Source organism: Malaya genurostris, chromosome 2, assembly GCF_030247185.1.
Source record: "Malaya genurostris strain Urasoe2022 chromosome 2, Malgen_1.1, whole genome shotgun sequence".
Taxonomy (NCBI): Eukaryota; Metazoa; Arthropoda; class Insecta; order Diptera; family Culicidae; genus Malaya; species Malaya genurostris.
In genome coordinates this window covers 278527800-278546333 of record NC_080571.1, presented here as the reverse complement: position 1 = coordinate 278546333, position 18534 = coordinate 278527800, and the positions used below count along the sequence as shown (strand labels likewise).

Here is an 18534-nt window from a genome sequence, read left to right as displayed (position 1 = left end):
ACCCAACTGGCTTGCTTTTTGAATCATTCCCATGGATTTTAATTGTACAGAAACTGCTTGTTGAGTCACTTCTAATGAATGTGCAAGCTTACCTTGCGTTTGACTTTGATTTTTATCGAGTAATGCCAAATTTGTCTTCGATTTTTTGTTGTAGTTCAAAGCATGGCCTGTTTTCAACGCTGAAATCTCCACTCTAGAAATGCGCTTCAACTGCACTTTTCTTCTAATTAAAATAGAAAACTGAAAACTTTCTGCTTGGTTAACACAACAGTGCTCATAATTAACACAGTCAAACACATGTTTCTTAAAAAAAACTCGATACAACATGAACTAAAAATTAATGACAGATGTCTAACCCCTTGGAACTATACTGCTAAATATTCATGACAGCCAGAGCCATCTTTTGAAAACGAACGGAACAAATTTGTACTCCCAATAACTGCTTACAACCGGGACGACAAGAGTAAAGCACTACAAACCCAAGTAGCAATTAAAATTTGTTACAATTTACATGTTTCACAGTTGCTTTATATCGGTTATTTTTGTTAGAAATATTAGACAATTGATTCAGCACGTTTTTGAAAGGGATGTAAAATTAATTCATATTACTGTTTGTGAAACCAACTGAAAAACCTGAATGGATTAAGTTCCATATCCGGTTTTTCAACTGACTGTACGACAAGATCATTTGAGCAGTTTCAATTCCGGTTTCCACTTAGCAAATATTACTGTGGTGAAGCATATGAAACAAGAAACTTGTTGCACATCATACAAGAAAACTGCGCTTTTCCAATCGCATAATGGTTGCGAGAAGAGTTCATAAATTCAGTACTAGAACAATGTTTGCTACTTGGGAGTGACAGCAATAAGGCGATTCCGAACTAAGAGTTATTGACATTAAACGAAACAGCATTCGTCGTGTGTTACTTAAGATTCAAATACATCTCGATATGAAAAAGGTGAATGAAATTCAGCTTAACAAAACTAATAACATAATAAATATTGGATTTTGTTTTGATTGCGAAGTCATAATATTCGCAACAGAAAACGACGATATGCATGCAAATGTCGAGTATAAGATACAAGTTTACGTGAAGTTTGTCGTGACATTCCATAAATGAAACTTTTTTATCATTTCATAAAGACAATTGGAGTCTCAATTGAATAATTGACCCTTTTAGGATTTAGTTCTGACTTCAACTGCGTTCATTAGTTCAACGAATGGCGAAACTTGAAAAGAAATGATGTACTGATATAAACAAACTCGAATAAGTTTATGAAATTATCAAAAAATGTATAAAAATAATAGCTTATTTTATAATTTATAGCAATTAATTGTTTGGTTCAAATTCCAAGGAATAAGGCAATAACTAGATCTTGTGATGAAGAATTATACACACCATCTTCTGTTAATTCCGTAGGATGCTTAGCCGTGCCAAATGAATTAACCGAAAAAAATACAACTTTCCATGTTTTGCTTTAGTCTTGATAAGACGTAGAAACTGTGACAAAAATATGTATTTTTAAAATCAAAACATAATTATAGAACATTTGAAAATTCTACAAATCAATGAAAACAGTTATGGTGGAATAAAATATGAAACTTTCTTTGAGTATGAGCTAACATAACATTTTCAATTTGTAAACAGTTATGTCAAGTAAATGAGAATTTTTCTTTATTTTGCATCATCGCACAAAATGATTAAATACACTTTACCCTATATATCTGGAACCGGAAGTCGAACAAGGATGAAATTAAACAGCAACCTATGAGACTATATAAACTTTTACTTGAGCATAAGTTTGTGGAAACCATCGATCAAAATTGAGTGATTCTCGTTTTAGAGTTTTTGATCACTGGAACCGGGAACTTGGAACCAGTATAGCCGTTTAGTAAGTAAATACAAATTATATAATAGATTTGTAAATTTACATATTTTTCATCTGAAAAATATAGATTTAAATGTGGCAATCCTGCACGCTATACGAAATCGATCAAAGCACGCTGCGAACGGAGCAAAGCCGCACATACCGACGCGTACTAGTTGTGCAGCGTCATTTTGAATGACGATTTGAATGTTTTGACATTCATCGCCCTATAATTTCGGAACCGGAAGTCGGATCTGGATGAAATTTCACAATATCTTTTAAAACAATGGGAGCTTCAATTTGAATCATGAATTGTGAAAATCGATTTAACCGTTGCTGAGAAATCCAAGTGAGTTCCGTTTTTGTTTGAAGCTTTTATTCACTATTATCGGTAGCGGAAACCGGGGACTAGTAGTCCCAAAGTAGTTTTTTATATTCACTAACTAACAAGATCCACTAACTGGATGAATTTAGCAGTAACTTTTATAAAAATGTGCACTTCGTTTCGCCATCGCTTGTGAAAAGCACTCATGAAATAGAAAGTTTTTCGAGGACTCTTTAAAAAATTTCATAACTTTTTATTTGCTTTTTAGTTTGTGAAAATCGGTTTAGAAATTTCCGAGAAAATTGAGTGGATAGGAAACAGAAATAATTCATTCACTCCAGGAGGAACGATGAACCCCTTTGACTATAGCTTCTTACCATATCGGGTGAGAAACGATAGCATATCCTTTAATTTTAGCTTCCCATATACAGGTTCAACCGTGTATGGAGAACCAAAAATCCGGATGAATAGTTGCGTCAATGCGGGACATGAAGTAAAGTACCGTTATCGCATTCACACGAATCACACAAATAATACTCAGCGAGCTGAATACTAGCCATGTGATAATTGAGTTTGCGATGTCCAGTTAGAGCTCTGTCCATAATACTGCAATGATGCTTGGAAAAGTGCAGTAGACATTTTGACATTTTCAAATTCTAATCTGGTAAAAACACCCATCTGACACCGGTATGTGAGCACCAGCCATTTGAAATTGTGAAAATTATCTCCATGATGATGTCCCAAAACACTGTCTGCTGTATTTTAGGTAAACCGACAAGTTATTGTGAGAGAGTAGATCCAAAATTCACTCATTTTCGTGCACTAAACAAGGTAAACACGTGAAACAAATGTATTACTGTTTGTTTGTTTGCGTTGCAATCAGCTGATTTTGAAGTTCCGATTTTGATCTCATCAAGATGGCGTCGTGACAGGGGGCCGGGTAAAAATGTTTCTGTCTGAGCGCAAGTTTGCATGGCATGTTTGGATGCAGCCCAAGAACGAATCTTGTGTTTTATTCAACTAGTTAAAAACGGTGAAGCTGGTTCAGCACCAGCTCTAGTCAACTCATTAGCCCATTCATTTCCAGTAATACCAGAATGACTGGGTACCCATAAGAAGTATACAGAATTTAAAATGCTAACTTCGCCGATTTGTATTCGACAAGTCATCACTAGATTCGATCGTGAATCATTCGAACTGAGTGCTTTTAAAGCTGTCTGACAGTCAGAACAAAAATAAGTTCGTTTACCACAGATTCTCTGCTGAAGCGCCGATTATATTCCACACAGAATAGTGTAGATTTCTGCTTGGAATAGAGTATAGTATCTACCAAGCGAATAAGACTGCTCTAGTCTCATTTCACGACAGTAGACTTCAGCACCAGCACGACCATCCAACAGCAAATCTTCCTTATAACAAACTATGTGTTTATCAAGCTGTCGTTCCAAATAACCAGACAACCACTCCTAACTAAGAGAATATCTACACTGAATGTTTTGATAGGAAAACTGTATGTTAGAGTTAGGATCAGCATATGATGCTGATAAAATGCATATAAGCGTTGATGGTTAGAAACAAACACTTAAACCTTTCTGTCGAAAACTGTACTTTGAAACATAAAGCAAAATGAATTTGCTTGGGTCGATAATGAGATGATTAGTTCGAACCTCGTCTTGGAAAGATTGTTAATGTCAGTAAAATAGTAGCACTACCCATAAAATTGTTTACTAAAAATCGGTTACGATCAGAGTTACAATATTCACAGATTTTTCTGTAAAACCACAGATTTTTTGCCCATTTTCCACGCAGATTCTGTGTCACAGAACACAGATTTTATCAAAATTCACAGATTTCTACAGACTTTCATGAATATTTCATAAAAATGACAGATTTTCAAAACGCTTTTCACAGATTTTTACAGATTATAATCGAACACACAGATTTTAAAATGGCAACTCTGGTTACGATATCTGTCGTTCAAGAAAATCGACGTCTACATGGAACTTTGTAATTGTAAGCAACATACACTATATAAACTACCCTTCAGCTCTTACAATCAATTATAGTATATTTGATCGCTTATCAAAAATAATTCTCAGAAACCAACTGGGTTTACATAAGTGGTATAACTGAATTACTCTGTCAAAAGGAATAACAACCATAAACATCCTTCATGCTTTTGAAAACAATTCAAATAGTTGAAAAAACTTTTTCAGTTGTTTTTGTAACTCTGCTAGAACCCAATTATCTCACGTTCAGAAACAAAAAAAATCAACCTTGTCGTATCACGTTGAATAAAAATACATAATACAACTTTGGCATAACACCTGCTTAAGTATACTAGTGACACAAAAACATAAACAACATATTCGCCTGTCAGTCCTAGAAAAGCTACTAACAAATGTTGCATTTGTTTGCATATCATACAAGCAATGCATTCTGCACGGTTCAGTTTTGCCTGGAGAGTCCGCAAGTAATATTTTGTATTTTTTTTCTTTCTCTCTCTCTCTCTCTCTCTCTACTGTTATGTCGTCCATTCAACGGGTGAAACGAGACCAAGAATGGCATTCAGTCCTGACCTGTCGCTTCGAACGTCGTTGGGAAAATCAATTTGAATAATTGCGACACATTGCTTTCAGCCGTCAGCGGCGATCTTCGCCGGTCATTCGTCATCGCAGGTTTTACGTTGGCAATAGTCGGGACGGCGCCGAAGTCCGAAGCCTCGTTCGTTCGCTCCATTCCATGCTGCACGATTCGGCACGGCCGCTAGTGAATCATAATTGCGACAAAGAGCGAACATTTTCTCACCGTTTGTGAAGGAAAAGATGGAAAAAAGACAAGCCTCCAGTATCACCGCTGCCTGATTAGCGAAGAATTGCAAATGAGAACTGAGTGATTGTTTTACTTAGTATTTTTTTTCGGTCATGGCTTTATCGCCCTCCGGTCAACCCCGCAGATTGGTTGATGGGGTTTTGCAACCGAAGAATTATGATGGATTTAATGCAAGGTGGACCTCAATGACAATAGAGACTGTGTCAGTTACCTAACAAACTTTGGCCGGTTTTGTCGTTTGCTGATGGATCTCTCAACGGAAATAGCTTTAATAAATTAAGTTTTTTTTTCTTTTGTGGTACGACAATAACCTTTTCAGTGGCTGAATCCAAAGACATCTTCCGCTGGGGGAATGTCTGAACGTGACCTGTGTAGAATGGGTGAAGGATTCAATTTATTCCAACACGAGTGAGTGTGGTGAGAAATTATCCTGATCGCTTGGACATTGCAGCCAGCCGTAGCTGGTGCGCGACCGCAAGTTGAAAACGTTACCGAAACAAATCGAAAGCGATCTAATTGCGGCACGATCGAAAATCGTGACCACCGCGCGAACGGGGACCGACTGGACCGACCGCCAGCGACAGACCCTTGTTTAAAAAAAAAACAGGTAGCAGCATGTGGCGAACCAGGACAAGTGTTTTAACTCGGGGCAAGCATCGAACGAACAAATGTGGAGCAACGAGACGATTTACGAGACTAAGAACAGGCCATGCCAATCATCTCGGCTGGCAGGGCTGAGGGCTGCTAGCACCTTCGCCAGGCCGGTCGGATCGCTTTTCCCGCGGTCCATTTTGAGTAATGCGGTCGTGCCTTCGAGGAGGATTTGCTTCTTCATTTCTTATAACACATCAACGGTGAATTTTTGTTGCGTAAATGTTTCTAGAGTGCCGTTTGCATAACTTACCCCGATCACGATGACGATCAAAAAGTATGGACACTTACCTGGAAATGAAAATAAAAATATCGATTAGCTTAACGTAATATTCTTAGGAACTAATAACTAAATAATCTAAAAAATTCTCAAAATGATGGAAAATTTTATATTTTGAATTTGTTTTTACGATTCGTCTTCGTCTCAAAGCTTCCGTTCATGTTACCTGTACGGCAGTAAGCCGAATCTTGTTTCGTCCGAGACGTCAGTTTAAATATTGCACTCCGATGCAAACGTGCAAAGTGTGTTGCAAATGGTACAACAAAAGGCGAAAAAACGAAACGCCAAAACACAATCCGCTAAAAACACAAAAAGTCGAACAGCACAAAATACCGAAACTCGGTAGGCTGATGTAGTGAAATGCCGAAATACGCAATCGCTGTTTTGAAAACTATTTTTAGAGCAAAATTCGAGAATTTAATTAATATATGTGTACATGCGTATAAATATATTTATTAAGTTGTTTTATTTTCCTTGCAAGCAATAGAGCAATACATTCAGCAAAATTATTGTTGATACTTCTCGATCAAATGCTTTCAATTTTTTGTTTAGTGTTAGCGACTACTTTTCCGGGCAATCAATTTCATACTGTTCTTTTCGAAGCTCTTTCACCGTCATCGTCATCGAAAAGTTTTTACCTCAAAACAGTTCCGTCCGGCATTGGTGCCATGCTTCAAGCTGATTGGTTACTATTTCATCCAGAAATATTCAAGGAATTCTTTCAGCTCTGTGGGAATATCTACTTTGGTGTGTCTACTGTGTAAAGAACTATTCAAGCTTCCAGGCAAATATCAAATAGTGCTTCGAACCCATGTACCTTATGATAAAAAAGAACCGGAATTTTATTAAAAACGCAAAATTTAAATTTTTAATAAATTTCTTTATTATCGCCTTCAAAGTACTCTCCTCCTGCGGCAATACATGCATGCCCACGCTTGATCCAGTTTTCCATACAAGATTTATAGCCCGCCGAAGGTATGGCCTTTAGTTCACGCAGCGAATTCTCTATGGTCTCAAAACTCGTTCTCCGCAATGGCAATTTGAGTCTGGGGAAGAGGAAAAAGTCACACGGGGCCATATCTGGAGAGTACGGTGCTTGGTTGATGATATTGGTTGAGTTTTTGGCCAAAAACTGCGACACAACCAACGCTGTGTGAGCCGGCGCATTATCGTGGTGTAAGCTTTTTTGGCACCAGCCGAGAAGCGACGCGTTTCAAACCCAAAACATCAGTTAAAATGTATTCGGCTGATCCATAAGAGATGCCAAACAACACAGTAATCTCTCTAATCGGTACAGAACGATTTTGCAACACGATTTGCTTCGCCGATTCAATGTTTTCTTCAGTAACAGATGTTTTTGGGCGGCCAGGGATCTCATAATGATCCAAGCTTGTACGACCACCTTTGAAACGTTTATACCACTCGTATGCCTGTGTTTTTCCTAGACACGATTCACCAAAAGCCTTTTCTAACATTTTCAACGTTTCGGAACACTTTAATCCATTTTCAGCACAAAATTTGATGCACGCACGTTGTTCTAAATTTTCATCCATTATAAAAATCGCCACACGAAATTTTTTCAACTTCTTTGTATAGACGCCAAACAAAAACTAATCGTACGATGTGCGTCAAAATTTGACAGAATGTGTATAAAAGTGTTGCCAACGTTGAGAGAATAAAAGTTTACCGATTGGACAAGCGCGGGAATTTTAAAATGAAAATTCCGGTTCTTTTTTGATCATAAGGTATGTTTATCAAGGTGCCAATATTTTGGGATCATCTCTAATTTCATAAAATGGTAATGCTCAAAAGCTTAAGCAACTTAAAAAAGTGCCTGTGCAAAAGTTGAGCTAAATCCTGGCGTTTAAAGTTTGAAAATTTTTGTTCTTGAAAAATCTCCAACGGGAGAGGGACGTGCGAAGACGGAATTTACCGGATAATCATCGCTGGAACATCCGTGGATTCCATCGATTTCCGTTTGAGGTGCGTTTTGTTACGCTTTTCCATTACGTCCGACGTGTTCACATCGTGGACCTTGTGATAACAAGCATCACGAGCCTGTCTCCAGTATTGTGATTGCACGACTTTTACAACTGTATTCAGTTTTTTTGTCATTTTTACAAATCGTGGAGTCCCAAAAATGGTGTTCGCTAACATATTATGGCATCATAAATAAGTTTGAACTAACATGATAAAAATGATCTTGTTCAGGTTAACCATAACCGATTTTGATATTGGACCGCTTATGAACCACGTAGACCAAAATTTGGTTTTCTTCGTAGAGAGATTCAATGGAACAATTTCATTAGAAAGGCTCTAGTTCTACCACTGAGGTGTATTTTGCGCAAATTTGCACTTCCGCAAAGCTAGACATTTACGAATTTTCGAATCTGTCTTGCCTAAGCTGATGAAACATTATTCTGGCTAGGTTGACTAATTTTCGTAATTTTATTATTGAAAATAAAGAAAAGGTGACAACGTAGACTTAGCACCAGTGCGGTAAAATTTCATTTTCAATAGAATAATATAAGATGAAAATGGAATGTATGGCCGCTGACCGTCAGCATATCCCAATTAATTCATTTAACTTTTGCTGCCATTTTCAAGTGAAGCTCCCGGAATTCATCGTCAGTTGAATAATCGTACCTAGTCATTTGAAGTTTTGCTTGCTCAGTTTCAAGTGCCAAGTAGTCTAGCTGCTTCATTCCCTTCGCTCTTGGTGGTAAGCAAGTTCGAACGAATAGAATTATAAATGAAGTAAAGTATTACAAAATGAAAACTGAAGGAGGAAACAATTAATTTATGTGTATTCTGTGATTGATATTTCAGGTATCTGGTTTGTCTTCCATCTATTATCTTGAACCAATTCGAATGTTTTGTGTGTCAGAGTGTGAAGTTTACTGCAGTAGAGAGATCGTCAATGTGTTCCACATTCAGTTTCAAATGAATAAAATGAAGTTTTACTGCACTGCTTAGCACAGACTTTGATTTAACCCTACTCCCCACAGATAGTCTACGTGGTTTATGCATGACCCCTATGTTTACATTTCGTCGTTGACTTTGACTGTTGAACTGCATAATGCAAAACTCTGCAGTCAGTAGAGACATTGCATTTCGATGCAAAGGAAAAAGTGTTCTGTAAATAGCAGAAACTTTACGTTTGCTCAGCGGTTCAAATTGAACTGTCGAGCTTTGCATTAAGCAGTTCAATTTGAACTGCTATGCACTGATGAGTCAAAAACGAAACGTGAACCTATCCATTCAGCGTGGTCTTTCGATTTGAGTTAAGGGGTAGACCCTAGCCTAGAGTTGATCTAGTGAACCAATATATTACAGGTTCGCTTGCGAAACATCCTGTAATTCCGCTACCGAAAATCGGATCAGAACAAAATTCAAGAATTTTAAGTTTGTAAGAATCGGTCACGCCATCTCTATCATTATTTTCATTTTTTAACACATATTCTGTAATTCTGGTACCGGAAATCGGATTTAAATGGTATTCAGGAAATCTGTGTGGGAATATAATCGCCCTTATTCTGGATAACGTCGTATCGATTTTACGATCGTATTTCATTCGTATTCCTAATAACGCTAGTAAAATCAAAGGTAGGATTCGACCGAACCAAATTCGATCGAAAAACCAATACGACGTTATTCAGAATAAGGGCGATTATATAAAACAAGACTAGATTCACCTAAGTGAGATAATACCTTTCCAATATATATTTATTTAAGCATGACTTCTCCGTCAATTTTTTTTTATCAAATATTAACTTTGCGTTTCTGGTTAACGTTTTTAAAAGTTCATTTCATCATCTTCAGGGTAGAACGAAAAAACAAAATTCTTCGTCAAGAGAATGGTAGCTTAAAATAGGATTAACGGAATGTTTCGAAGTCATCGTTTGAATCTTTTGGCAATAGTGTCATATTTTACAATGTATCCGAAATGAAATGAACATCCAAAAAATTAAAAAAAACGTGTTTTTCAATTCCTGATGAGAACCATTTCTAGTATCAATTTCAATTTTAAAAGAATCTTATTGCACTGTTAGGTGAGCTACACTTCTTTTTTTAAGAAATAATTACTAGCGAGAGACATACCAAAATACATAGAGGGAATCTCACTTAAAACGTTCATGAGAATCATGCAATGCAATCATAAAGTTATTACTCGAAATTGCTTCGACAATAAAGGTCGTTACATTATTTCAGATAAGCAATCTACTTCAGACTTGAACCGTTGCTCAAATACTTTCACTCTGTATTAACAACTTAATTAACATATCCATCACAATCCCTATGTCAAAATGTAGACTATATTAGCATGATTTTCATCCAGTTTTTCAATTTCGACCTCAAGAATAATTGAGCAAAACTTCTAATGCGCAAGGTGGCACATAGATTTTCGAAAGGTAGAGAAAAAATGCTACAAAATTAATTACTAGTGAATGAAATTGCAATGTTGTTGGAAAAAGTGGAACAATTCCTGAAATTTTAGGATATTTCCCAAGCATCCTGAAGATGGCGAATTTCGAGATAAACCGTATTCGAAGTTGACAGAACCCCTCAGATTCTTCTAGAACTTTGCATATTTCGTTCCTCCAAAAATTATCTAGACTATCTTTTGAGAAGGGCTTATCCTTAAAAAAAAATTCCGAATGGTCAAAGTCGAAAAATAAAAACATCCTACAAAAATGTGTTGCAACAGTAATTTTCCAAAAATTTGTCAAATTTTCGAAATAAAACACAAAAAAAGAATTCAAGTCGAGTTCCTCACTAAAAAAAATAGTTTTAAAAATTTTAAGTTGATTTACGAGAAAAAAACCACTTTTGATATTGATGCAATTTTGCTTCAAGATAGTTAAATATGTTTCCTACCAACTGTTAATAGATTGCAAGATAGGCATTTTCAAGGAAAACAGTTTTATTCGTTCAAGATCTATGAAAATCCACTTAGTGGTATCACCATAGGGGGGGTGGGGGGTTTTTACATGAAATTTCCGAAATCGAAAAAAAAAATTTGATGCCAAAAGGCTTAGAATTGCATGAAACGTCAAGATTTAGTGTCATCTCGAAATAATTTTTTTTTTGAAAAAATCAACTTTTTGGAACTTAGAGAAAATATTAAAAAGTCCCAGAAAATTGATTTTTTCACAAAAAAAAATTTTTTAGATGACACTAAATCCGCCGGGCAGCACCCGATCCGATTTAGCTCAAATTTTGCATGAGGACTTTTTTCGAGATGCTTCAACTTATGAGCACTAGAGCTTTAAGAAAATAGAGGCTGTTCCCAAAATTTTGGAACCATTATATATATAAGAGCGAAAAAAACAACGTATTTTGTCGGTTACGTCACTTATACCATTATATCTCCGTCATTATATCACAGCGTCACTTATACCATTATATCACAGCCATTTGGTCTTCGAACTTGATCAATGGTCCGATAGTAGCTTTCAAACGAACCTAAATTTGTTAAAATCGGTTCAGCCATCTCTGAGAAAATTGAGCCTTAAAAATATCTTCGAAAAGTGTGCACACACACACACACACACACACACACACATTTTCCGATCTGGTCGAATAGTATATACCACTATGGGTCTCCGAGGCTCCCTTCGAAAGTCGTTTTTTCAGCAATTCTAATACCTTTCTATGCGTTTTTTCTTGTAAATCAACTTCAAATTTTTAAAATCGTTTTTTTCCGAGTAGGATTCGAAAATTGGGCTGATCTAGGTGAAATCACTAGTGTGGCATATTTTTGTTGGATTTGTCATGTTTAGACTATAACCATTTGAGAAAAGGCAAGAAATATTGGCAACTTTCAAGAGACAGTATAGACCAATTTTAGCAACTCGTAAGTTCTATGACACAATGGAAGCTAAGCCGGACCGAGGGAAGCTCCCCCAAACGCTAGTTTTTCCAGTTTACTTATGTCTCTGTTCCCTACTTGACCTAACATTTCATTTACAATCCATCAAATACTACAACCTTATGACATGAATGTTCGGAAAGAAACTCCGATCACGAGGTCAAATGACAATAAATACATAAAATCAGGCTGATCCCATCCTATAAATTGCCAACAACAATACGAATCCGCTTGATTGTTCCTATGTGACCGAAATTATTACCCATATAGTAGGGAATGGTTAGTACTTCTTCAAAACAATACCCGTAACCGGTACGTACAATCTTCCTGCGGTGTGTTCTGCGATCCGCATGCACCCACAAGTCTCAGCAAGCATGGATTGAATCTCAACATTTACGACTATGACAGTACACTTGTATCAAGACATGGATTAAATAGTCAACAGCAGCTGCCTGCTTCGCTGCGGTAGCAACGTGAACCGATAAAAAGTTCAATCAAATTCCGATGGAAACAAAAATGGGAAAACGTCATACGATATTTATTGAACAATCAATAAGCATGTCCCACAGGAGCTGCTATGGTACCGCCAAACCTGGACCGGCGCTTTTCTATCTCGGCCGGCTGAGACTGGCAATGGCTTCAGTTAATCAAGGGAATGACTCCTGCTTCTATGGTGGATCGGTTTGTGTATTATTATCGATATGCTCCAACACTGGCAGGAATGTATTTGATCACAATTCGATTGTTTACTCATTAATCATGTGGTTAAGTTTTTACCGTTCTTTTCTGTGCGAAATATCTGGTAAAAGTATCAGAGTATCTGTTCCATCAGTCTCCAGCGATTCATTTTCTTAGATTTTTATGCAAACATCTAAAATATCATTGGACAGTAAAACCTAATTTAATTAATTTTTTAATCCCAAATTGTTTTTTAATTCGACACTATTGTTTCTCAATGGGTGAGTATTTTAGAACGGTTTTTTCAGAACCAATAAACTGATTTTAATGAACTGTGTTTGATATTTCATACACTTAACATTTCTCAAATCTGACGTTAACTCTTGTTAAACGGTCAGGTTCAACAGAAAAGCAATTTAGAAACTTTGGTAATTTAGAGTGTGCCAACTTTCCGTTCACCCCAAATAGAAGACAACTATTTGCATCAATATTTTACAGTAACATTCTGATAGCAGATATTCGACATTGAACGAAGTGTGTCCATATTTTTTTGTATTCGCGTCAATTTGTTAATGATTCTGGCACTGCCTCCATTCCGTTTTTGATTTGGCAGAAACGATTTTTACACTTTTCAAGAGGTTTTTTGAACAATAAACATGTTATAAAATGTTTTTTCTCAGGAACCGAAAATCTCGAGTTTTTGATGCAGGGTTGTCATTGAACACTATTAAAAGATTCTATAAGTTAAACGCAACAAATCTTTTCATAGTGATCTTATTTCTGGAAACAACTATTTTCGGGATTTTCAACCAACTCAGACTTTTGTTAATTGTGGCGTTTTATTAAAACAAACATGATGTCGAATTAAACGATGTAGGATATCGATCGAAAATTTACGTTTTTTTTTCAAGAAATATAAAACTAACTAAAAAATAAAAACTTGTTTAAATCCAGCTAGTGGTAAATAGCATTAGACGATTCTTCGAACAAAAATGTTTGAAAATAGAAAAAAAATACAACGGAAACGTTATTTGGGTATAAACTAGCATAACCTTTGAATTTGTGAACAATCATGCAAAATTAAGAAGAATTTTTCGATTTTTTTAAAACTTCGTTCCAAGTAACAGTTTGAAATTTTCAGCACACTTCACTCCCCAGCTTCAGAACCGCGAGTCGGATCCGGATGAAATTCAATAGCAACTTATGGGACCATAAAACCTTTCGATTGAGCCCAGAACAGGAATCAGGAATCAGAACAAATCGGCTCAAATGGCACGTTCCCCTTGATATTTGGAGATTTGTGTTTGTGAAAGTCGGTGCAGCCATCTCTGAGAAAATAAAGTGAGTTCCGTTTTGAAGTTTTCGGCCACTATTTCCGGTACTTCCGAAACCATGAACTGAGTACCGGTATAATTGAAATCGGTTTGTTTAGCACGCAATTATCATAACCTACAAATTAGAACAATCTTGAACCGATTTTTTTTGCAAATTTCAAACACTTGTTACTCAACAGTTTCGAAACCGGAAGTCGGACCCGGATAAAATCCAAAAGCGTACTATGGGACCATAAGACTTTTCGTTTGAACCTAGGTTTAGCCAACTATGAGAAAATCGAGTGCAAAAGTCGGTTTTCACAGTGATCGCATATCCTTTCTATATGAGAAAGGCTAAAAACAACTTCCCATCCCTAACATCCCACGAACGCTTTTTCTCGATATTTTGTTTGAAGCTTGAACTTAAGCAAACACTTAATATCACAACGATTGTCTTCTGTCAGATGAAGAAATGTTATTATATTGAAAAAAATTCTATAGTCCTGAGTGGAATTCATGCAAAACAAGTAATTTTCCATATTGAAAACGTAAACAAAATTTCATCCAAATCGGAGTACGTGAGATCTGATGACTTTTGAACCCTCCCTGGAAGTGCTCCAGTGCTGAACGATTATTCTTGTCTTCAGTCTCATAACGCTAACATGTAATAAGTTGATTCTCGTAGGTTACCAGCGATTTGCAAGAACCTCGTACCATGATCAAAAACAACGTAAGAACGCGGAGAGGCCGCAGATCACAAAATTACAATATTTCGATTGTTGTTTCAGCCCTTAATTGTTTCAACTAAAATGTTGTTTATTTAACTGACATATCTGTTGATTTTGTCATAACCATTCAGGTAAACTAAATTACTGTATTTGAATGCTGTCGATTGCTCGAGAACAAAGACAGCAAAACGAAGAAATAATCCTTTTCATTTCACCAGAATCGTTTTATGTTGAAAATTTTCAACGTCAATCGAACGTCGTGTATGTCAGTTACGATGTAACTGTTTCATGTAAGTAGAGGTATGCAGAAGAACATAAGAGTTAATTGTATAACAAGTTTTCCATGTACTGAATAGATATCGCAATGTTTTTATTAACTACGTTTAACGATTAAATTTTGCTACTGAAGTGAAGCGATAGTATTTGTATGTTCTTAAAAGTGCACCTCTAGCATTAGGCATCCCAAGCAACAAACATTGTTCTTGTATTGTATTTCTTAACTATCACCGCAACGATTGTGTGATTGGAAAAGCGCAGTTTACTTGTAGGATGTGCAACAAGTTTCTTGTTCGATATGTGTCACAGAAGTAATATTTGTTAAGAGAGAATTGGATATGAAACTGTTCAAATGAACATATTGTACAGTCAGGTAATAAAACCGATCTGGAACATAAACCTTTCAGGTTTTTGATTTGGTTTTATAAGCAGTAATATGAATGATTTTAACATTTGTTACAAAAACACATGAAATCACTTGTCTAACATATCTAACAAAAATGACCGTCCTGTAGCAATTTTGGAACATGCCAATTTTAACAAGTTCTAATTGCTACCTGGGATATCAGCTACATTTCAGTTACATTCTTGAAAACGGAATTAGAAATGCTCTTCCAGTGAGTCATCCTGTAACATTGTTTTGCTGATCACTCAACCTTCACTCAACGAGTTGTAAAAACCGGATACAATATCTTTACATCGGTTCTAAAAAGAAATACCGCAGTAAAAATAGTTCGAAAATTGTTTAGTACTACTGTTATAGCGACGTGTGTATTCGAAGCGAATGCACTTATCTTCATCTTACCCTCTTTCTATTTAACAGAGACAACATATCTCACTCTAGCTAATGAGTTTCGTATATGAGATGACTACTGGAGCCGTTACCCTAGCAAGATCCATATAGCCGTGTAGATAGTACGAGGTTGTATCCATGGCTTTCCACTTTTGGTATGTCAACAAGTAATTTGACATTTTGAAAGATTGCTCCAGCTCAGCGAAATGATTCCATTCCTTGAAATACAAATACTCACATTTCCTTTTACTCCGTCGTGCAACATGTAACATGTGACCTACGGATGAAAAGTCATTCGTATACACTTTTAATACGCTTAGACAGAGATTTTGTAGTCAACATTATCATATTCAACACTCTGCCCCTTTATTGTTAACCAAAGCGAATGTTATTACACCATTATTTTCACGATTGAATTGGATATACACTGAGCTACTACTATAGTTCAATTGTACCTCCCTTATATAACACTTAAAAGTCAAAGTCATGGCATTACATTCCTTTGGTGGAATTTGGCCTTTCTGTTTCAACAGACTTCGCAGCCGATTCTTAGTGTACATAATCATTGCATGGCTAGTACTATGGATCCTACTGACACTAAAAATCCTTCCAGGTCGGGGCTCGAACATACGCTTACGTTTAGCAAAATATTAAATTCGTTTATCTTTTGTCTAAATTTCCTTTACCTTCAAAGTTCGAAAAAATCTTGTGATTTTACTTCTTATAAAATGCACATAACTTGAGAGTCGTATTTCAAACAAATTTATATTCAAGAACATGTGAAATTGTGCGATTTGTATATTACATGGCTTGAAATAGAATTTATTGATTTTTAGTTGATTTGATTTAAGTCTTTTCCAAAAAATCATCTTTGCTGTAAGTTTCTTATCCATTTGGCTACCACTTGTTTCCACTTAGTCGTTGCAAGAAAAAAAACTGAAAAGATCGATTGCAACAGCGCAACTTGAACCGAAAAACATTAGATCACAAAGCACGCCAGTTAATCGACTGAGCCACGAAGCATATATATGCTTAATGAATAATTGATAAATATAAATCCATACAGCGTACATATAAATCCTTGATAGCCAAGTGCAAATTAAAAAAATATGTTAAATTATGTATGGATAGTCACCAGTAAAATTCATAATTTTTTTCGGTGTTGTTTGGAATCAATTTAGATTGCACACTGTCGAGAATGCAATGGCAGCGGCCTTTGTTGATCGAAATTGCTCATTTTGGTAGCATTTCTTTGTTTCTAACCTTGCATTGCCTGCGTTTGTCGTCCTTTTTGTTATTTCGACCAAAATTGACTTTCAAATGCGTCGAGTGTAAACTGAATTCCTGAAAACTTGATGTACTGTTGGACAAGTGAGTCTCTCAATCACTATCAATATTATTCCACAAGCTTTATCGCTATCATACTGATAGGTCAGCCTAATAAGTTGTTTTTCGTTGGTTACTAGCGATTTACAAGGAATAGGCTTAGTTTACCGCATTCGTAATGCAGGTGCAATTCAAATTCGAAATATCCGACATCTTTAATGGAGCAAGCTACGGGTAGATAGCTGGTAGTTGAATTGGCAAAGACCACCACTTTACGTTCCAAACTATCACCCTCAGATGGTCAGTTCATTCGATTTGCTCTTAAAATCCTAAAATAATAAATTTTTTCACAAACCTATTCTGTATAACAAAACAGTCTTTTGACATTGTAGTTTCGACAAAAGCAGTAGAAAGTTTAGTGAGCTATTTTGATGCAATGTTCCACGATTTGTAACAAATTTACTGAAATCTTCCACTACTAGCTAGGTTTCAAAAAACATGTATCATCTAATGTATTATCAGAAAATTGAGCACGACATCCCAATTTCCGTACAAATCCTTCTTTAAACCAACCTATAATATCCATTCCTTCTCTCATTTCGTTTCAGGTAAATAATCACAAACTTCCCAGCATCGATCATGTAAGCTCCCAGCACCGAGGACCGTCCTCTACGAGCGTCATCTGTCGAAATACCGGTAAGAGAAATGACACCACCGACAGCGTCTAATCCGAAAGTCATTTCTTATATTGATTCTTTCAAATTTTGCTCCACCAACCGCCAGCGGATAGGCGGACAGCCAGCAAGCGCCCATTCGTTGGGTGCAGCTCCTGCAGAAAATCTTTGGATCGAAATGAATCAATTTATCTCCAGAGCTCAAGGAAAATGAGACGTGCAAAAAAATGGGAAACAAGCGAACGGGGCGCAGCGGCAAACACTTGAGCGCCAAATCTTCCGAATGAGATTTTTTAATCACCGTAAAATTCCACGTTCGGAAAGTTTTCCATTATTTATCGCCGTGCAGCATGCAATCGTTCTGCTCGTCTGATTCTGGCAAAAGAAGTGCATGTTGACTTGTCCGGGTGGTCCAAAGAAGACGAAAAGAAAAAGAAAAAAACGAGCGGGAAAAGATATCTCCGACATGTACAGCGGTTGTTTTTCTTTTTTGGCTCATCCGAAAGCGAAACCGCTCCCCGGGTAGGAAAATTGTTTGATTACGCTATCATGGAATACCGACAGCGGCCGTTTGTATCCGTAGGGGTCGACTGCCGGTATGGTTTGCACTTTTAAAGTTGTTTTAAATCCGTGGATAGTAAACAAATTATAAATTCCGAGAGGTGTGCGATGGTTTGGGTTTCACTTTGGTTGGAACAAATAGACTAGTTTCCTAAAACTAAGATTTATACGCTCAAGATGATCCTTCTGAATCCGCTATATTCAGTGTTAGTAGAAATCAAAATTTCGAAAATTGTGACCTAAAATTTTTCACAAGTGATTTTCAGACAAAGAATCATCGATCATAAAACCTACTAAAGAAAAGTTCACTGAAACTGATATCAATTGTAAAAAAATCAGCTGTGAAGCTCACTAGC

General features: G+C 36.4%; 2 protein-coding genes across 6 annotated transcripts in view; one reads left to right on the top strand and one right to left on the bottom strand.

Moving 5' to 3' along the window:
• The window catches only part of LOC131430237 (rab3 GTPase-activating protein catalytic subunit), a 507058-nt gene that overhangs the window by 315963 nt on the left and 172561 nt on the right, over window positions 1–18534 (bottom strand). The window lies entirely within an intron of this gene.
• LOC131430239 (leucine-rich repeat and fibronectin type-III domain-containing protein 3) overlaps window positions 1–18534 on the top strand; it is a 461469-nt gene that overhangs the window by 276382 nt on the left and 166553 nt on the right. Inside the window, exon 3 of one of the 4 annotated variants that reach the window (XM_058595032.1) lies at window positions 17552–17639. The exons of the other annotated variants lie outside the window; for them this stretch is intronic. The gene's annotated coding sequence lies outside the window, so the exon portion shown is untranslated. The remainder of the gene's footprint in view (window positions 1–17551; window positions 17640–18534) is intronic. 4 annotated transcript variants of the gene reach the window in all.